The following is a 7,207-nucleotide window of genomic DNA, read 5'->3' on the forward strand; positions in this document are numbered from 1 at the left end:
CAAATGCAAGTTACTTGTTTAAAAAACACCCAATCTATATAAAATTTATATTTTTCTCTTTGTTACGAATCACTATAATGGAACAACTTTATTTCCAATGCACACGTGAATTAATTAAATCGATTTTTGTAAAACCAAAACACATTCTGTAATGGCGTCGCAAAAATTCACATTTGGTTTTAGAAATGTATTAAAAACAATATTTTTTTATAATATAGTTGAAAACACGTTAAATAGTTATACAAATGATTAGCAGATACACTGGTACAATAATATTAAATTAAAACGATATACTTACGACATTTCAATGATATATATATCTGACAGTTGTAAAACGCACGCGAAACAAACACAGAGAATTTCTGAATAAAACAAAAAACTTGAAATTTCCATAGAAGACGAATTAATCCTAGGATTTGCGACATCTATGTTTTAACGGATAAAGCATTTCAATAGCTTCGTATTTAGTTCAAAATAATAGACGCGGGAAGGGCTAAAATTTTAAAATAAATATTTTCCGAATCACGAGATAATTTGCAATTTTTTTCAATAAAGCAATCGGAGGCATTTAAATTGGCGCATTTATATTACTAAAAGCAATCCAGTGGATAAGGTATGCTTATAAAATTAAATTGATGTACACAATATATCAACAACATCGGAGTATTTGTTTCCTAGCTGTTGAATCCGTCGCATAGGAGTGAGATATTGGGACGTTGATATAGAATTGTTACAATAATACGGTAGGTACTGTCTTGTAACCGACCTGCTTGGAGTATGAAAAGAGATTACATATAATAAATAGTATCAAACATTGAATTAATGATTTTATACAAACAGGTTAAATCGGAAATGATTCTACAATCAGATAATTTTATTAAATTTACTGAACAAAGTACGTTATCGTAATTTAGGTTTTCTAGGAATGCCCAACTTAAAATTTACATATCTTAAAAATTATTTTGGATTCTTTTAATCGCATGTGAATGAACCTCATAATTTGGGGACCAAACCATGGAATTGTATTCTACATGACTCCTTACTAGTAACATGTATAATGTTTTTACAGTATTGACATTATTGAAATCACTAGATACCCTTAAAATAAATCCCAACATCAAAGCTTTATTGGTTATTATTTCTATATGATTGATAAAGTTAAGTTTCGTGTCAAACCAAATGCCTAAGTCAATAATTTTCGAGACAGATACTAACGACATATTAATAATAATAAAATATTGGATTCTTTATTCGATAAAACCTCATAATTTGACATTTGCTTCTGGTTGCAAGCGGTTATCACGACACCATATAATAAATATTGACAAGTTATTTGACAATATGTGGCAATCCTTAATATTTCTGATTGCTTTGAATAATTTCAGGTCGTCTGCAAACATTAATCTTGAACATCATTGAAAATATATAACACATCATTAACAGATAATAAAAAACAGGATTGGACCTAAGTGTGACCCCTGGGAACACCACTCGTAGCAGTGAATTTGTATGAAAATGTACCATCAATTATTACAGCCAGTAATCTGTTGGTCAAGTAACTATTATACCACCTATATTGTGAACCACCTATACCGAATTTATGGAGTTTATTCAGCAATAACTCATGATTGACTTCATCGAAAGCCTTGCTAAAATCGGTATAAATAGAGTCAACATGACATTTACTAGACATGGAATCAAATATATAGTTTTGATAGGTTAACAAGTTAGAAATGGTAGATTTTCCAGTTATGTGAGATGCAAACGTATCGACGCCAGACGACGGTAAAATAAACCGAACTTAATCCATGGAGTAATAGAGTACTGTTTTGAGTCCGATGTGATAAGTTTGGCCAAACAGAAACGTATTCGTTTGTGAAATCGAAATATACCGAGTAAGCCCCCTGAAGTCACATCTCATTTACGGCAACCTGACTCAATAAAACACTGTGACCTTCACAACATCTTTCATTGTGTCTCCTCACCAGATCCCCAAAATTCTTTTTGCAGAGAATAATGAGTTATATAAATTGCTTTTAGTTGTTTTATATTTTCTGCGAAGAGATTCCTTGAATTTAATTTTATCGATTATACATTTGTCAAACCAAACCCGATAGTAGACATTTACTTTGATTAAATTAATGAAATAGAAACAGGGCGAGTGGTTTATTTATGGATATTTGTGAGAGTTGTTGCTTCGGTATTTTTGCTGCTGTGTTTTGGTAGTTCTACCACAAATATTATGGGAATATCATACCGATCAAGATACGAAGATCATGTAGGCAATTTCGCTAAGGCATTGGTACCTATACGAACCAGCAAACAAAAATATCGACTGGGTGACGACAAAGCACGTGACAAAGCTCGCAAATGAGTGACAGTATTTCATGATTGTGATATATGTTTATTTTTAAGTTATTGCCACTTGTTGACGATTTAATACCGTCTCAAAATATTATTTCTTCTCGAATGGCAAAACTTTTCATATGAAATCGAAAATAAATACAAAATTGAAAAACATTGATAACGAAAAAATTATCGTGGAAGACAAAAATATTTCGTCTGATCCCGATATAGTGATCAATATTAAAAAAGTATGGTGTAATGCATCATTAAAGTCCCGTTTATAATAGAAATAAGCGGTAAGAATAAGCCGTAAAGCCCTAGGCCGTAGAAGTTGGAATATAGGAAACCTGTGTATCCGTTTATAATAGATGGCAATAATCTCTTTTTTTTTTCCATAACCGAAAAGATGGTCCAACTTTATCTTTTACGGTTACGGATTACACAAAGCTGAGATATATACCGAGATTTATGTATTTTCGATCGATACTCTATAGTATCCACTATTTGAGTCGTATAGTTCCTATCTACGATAAGTCCACTTTCGTGAAATGTTGGCAAATTGATATTTTTTAATTACAAGGTTTTTTAAATAAAAACTAGAGAATTATTTATTAGGTGGGCTTCGTTGTTAACTACGGATGTAAATAATAAGATAAAACCATGAATTTCTTAATAGTTTAGGAGTAATTACGTAAATAATGATGGACTTATCGGCATTTGAAAGTAACCGTCAAATTAATCGTATATAGGAACTCACCAGCCTGTGACTTATCGGTGTTTGTTTCCCAACACCGTTGACATGTGAATGACAAGTATAGGGCCAGCAAAAAAGTTGATTTAGGAAACGAAAATATTTAATAATTTATTTTTTTTAATAAAAGTTAGTTAAGAAAAGTACATAGAAGAAAAATAAATTAAAATACAAATGTACTTACGTAATTTTTTTTTTCGATTTTTTTTTTCATAAGTTTTTTACAAAAAAATACGATGGATTAGAATATAAAAGAAAACCTAAAAATATTTTAGGTAAATTTTGGATAGGGCCTGACGCGCTTATTACGAATAATTTTTAGAAAAAAACATTATATTCGCCTTAATTACTATAAAAGAAAACTTTTTGCATTTCGGGCGGCGGAAAATTATGCATTTTGATTTTCAATTGTGTAAAACCAAAATTCACTTCGCGAATCGATGTGGCGACAATGCGCCGCCATTAGGAACGCACTGTTATGTTAGTATCACTGATGTTAGTATGTTAGATGTTAGTATCACTGAACTTCCTCCATCTTATAAAAGTAATATTGTTTTGGATAAATAAATATTGAAACGATGGATGATGGATTCATCAGATATTGTTGCATGTGGAATGTTTTGTCAATTCTGGGGCTAGCATACGCTGCAATAGGAGACACACAGTTGACGAAAAATATAAGGAAAAAACGACGTTGGATTGTGCGTCCCATTAACCATAAAAGGAAGAAAACAGGACATTTCCATAATTTGTTTAAAGACATGGCGACAGTTATACAACGATCAATTTAAGAAATATACAAGAATGTCGCAGACCAATTTCTATAAATTGTTAGGACTTCTACAACACAAATATTATTGTTCGATTGTCAAATACACAATTAACTACTCTTGTCAAATAGTAGATACCATAGAGTATCGATCGAAAATACATAAATCTCGGTAAATATCTCAGCTTTCTGTAATCCGTAACCGTAAAAGATAAAGTTGGACCATCTTTTCGGTTATAGAAAAAAATAAGAGATTATTGCCATCTATTATAAACGGATTCACAGGTTTCCTATATTCCAACTTCTACGGCCTAGGACTTTACGACTTATTCCTATTATAAACGGGCCTTAAATATATATATATATATATAATAATTGTCTATGACTCATAATTGTTTAATTTCTATGCTCAAAAATTTTATTTGACGTACGCTTTCTCTACTGCCAGTGATTTCATTTTATTTTTAATCTTTAATTATACGTTATAGTCCTTCAACTGTTAAGCCCACGCAGCTTAATTTATATTCCCATACTTGTGATTGTTATTGGTAAGTACTGATGCTTATATTCATCGCTATTAATTTTGGTAGCTACCGTTATTCTGAATCAAACTGAGCGACCAATTTCCTTTAATTTGTTTTATAGAATTCTCAAATGCACAACGGCGCTGTGTCTAAAGCAACTTATCTTATCTTACACCAATTGGTACCTTAGTTGGGAAATCCATTGGCATTTTGCTTGAGGACCTTCAAAATGTCAATTGGAGGTCTACCATTTTTAAGTGTTTTGGAAGAATATCAAATATCGGTAACCAATATTCTGTTAATAGTATAATGGCGAACACAACGAACGGTTTACTGGCTTAACTTAAAATATGAATAAATTATATATTGAGTTATACGACGACTGACGACAATTCTCTCGACCGATTGCAAATGTCGACTTCAAGGTCAAAATAGTCACGATTATTTTATCCTTATTCCAACTATGCGTTAATCATACGATATCATTGTTTTGACAGAATATTCCGAGCACATTCAAATAAGGGTTCCGTTACAACTATGTTTCTTTTCATGTATTTTTGTTTGGTCTTGTACCAATTATCAAATCCCACTACAGCAGTGCCATGGACCTGCTTAATATCGATACAATTCCCATATTAAAGACGGAACCAGCGCCCCAAGAAGACGGCGGAGGTGAAATGCCGTATACGGATATGGATTTTGACCTCCCGGATGTGAAGATGGAATGTTTGCAAAATGCGGCGAGTTCTCGGACAGCCAGTTAGTTGCATTGCATATATATATAGGATTGCACGAATTGTCAAAACTTACATAGCAGGTTATACAGAAGTTTAACCTGCTGTCTGGGCAATTCTTTCAAAGCGTTCTAAGCATTCATTTTTAACGTCCGGCAGGTCTATGTCAATTTCCGTATATGGATACCCCCCTACATTAAGTCAATTTTCCGTTCTTCACGGGGTCCATGTTCCGCCTTTGAGTCATTTCCGGCACTATTTACTAGTATAATTTCTTAAATATTGTTATATATGTATGTAAAAGCCATATTAGGCGTAAGATATAATTTTTTATTTTTTTATTTTGTGAACTCAAAGTTTTCTTCTCACTTTTTACAAAAATATTACATAAAACATGTCAGGCTGGGTTGTTTATCTTCCAAAAAGACTACGACGATTGTTTGTAATGTCGCGCGCCCGTCCGAATGTTGCAGGACAATTATAACTGTTAAAGTCATATTATGGAGCAAGCGATATTTTTTACGCCAACAATTTTTCTTGTCATTTTCACAATCGCTCTTGTAATTAATTTCTTTAATGCGGTTTAAGTAAAATAAATATTGATTGAGTAAAATAAATTTCTATGACTTAATTATTATTTAATGTCAATGAAAAAAAAATTACCTACTCCTTTCTTACTGCTAGTGATTTCATCCTGTTTTTAATCTCTATACATCGATATACATTATAATTCTTGAACTGTTCAGCCCACGCAGTAAAATTTATAATCTCATAATTGTGATTGTTATTGGTAAGTACTGATTCTTATATTCATCGCTATTCATTTTGGTAGCGACCGTTATTCCAAATCGAACTGAGCGACTGTCATTTAATTTGTGCTATGGAATACTCAAATGCACAACTGCGCTGTCTCTAACGCAACTTTTCTAAACTTACACCGATCGAAACCTAAGATAGGGAGTCCAGTGGCGTTTTGTTTGAGGAACTTTAAACTGTCAATAAGACGTCTACCATTTTTAAAGCATTTCTAATATCGATAACCAATATTCTGTTGAAAGTATAATGGCGGACCCAATGAAAGGTTTACTTGCTTAACTTTAGATATGGATATAGTATACATTGAGTAATCCGACGATTGACGACAATTCTCTCAACCGATTTTAAATGTCGACTTCAAGGTCAAGATAGTCACAGTTCTTGTATCCTTATTTCCAAATATACATATTGCATACAATATCATTGTTTTAAAAGAATATTCCGAGCACATTCAAATAATAGTTCCGTTACAACAGTGTTCTTTTTCAAGTTTATTTGTTTGGGCTTGTACTAATTACCAAATTCTACCACAGCAGTGCCATGGATCTACTAAATCCGGATACAGTTTCCATAAAGACGGAACCAGAGCCCCAAGAAGACGACGGAGGTGAAATACCGTATACGGAAATGGATTTTGATGCCCCAGATTTAAAGATGGAATGTTGGCAAAGTGCGGAGACTTCTCGGACTGCCAGTTAGTAGCATTACATATGTAAAAAAAAAATTTCATTCCCAGAAAATCCCAGTTCGTTTTGAATTGTCCTCTCTTGCCGTACATACATATATTTGGCATTTTTCATAGACATATATATATATATATATATATATTGATAGACGAGAACTTAATGGTGAGGGGTCAAACCAACAGTTGGGGGACGCAGAGGGGAAAGGTGACTGTGATTCGTCAATAAATCAATCTGACAGTATATAGGTATCTCGCATTATAATATCACCATTTATTTCTTAAAAGTAAAATCTGCCTTTGAATGATATTTTATTTTATATTTTGTTTCCGTATTTAGTTAAGACCTTTTTATAAATGTTTCATAATTTACATTCCAGTAAACAACGATGAGCACACTTGCAAATCGCTACATTCGAGCAATTTTGGAGGGTTGTCACAACCGCTCTCAGCTCTGTTCCTATTAATAATAAAATAATGAAATAAAATATATAACATTTCACTTTTAAGAAAATAATAAAAAAGGAAACCAACTAAAAAAAACAAATGAAATTATATACACACAGCTTGTACCAGCGATTTCTA

The sequence above is a fragment of the Hesperophylax consimilis genome, unplaced genomic scaffold, assembly GCF_061612785.1.
Source record: "Hesperophylax consimilis isolate HC1 unplaced genomic scaffold, BYU_Hcon_1.0 scaffold_36, whole genome shotgun sequence".
In the NCBI taxonomy this organism is placed as follows: domain Eukaryota; kingdom Metazoa; phylum Arthropoda; class Insecta; order Trichoptera; family Limnephilidae; genus Hesperophylax; species Hesperophylax consimilis.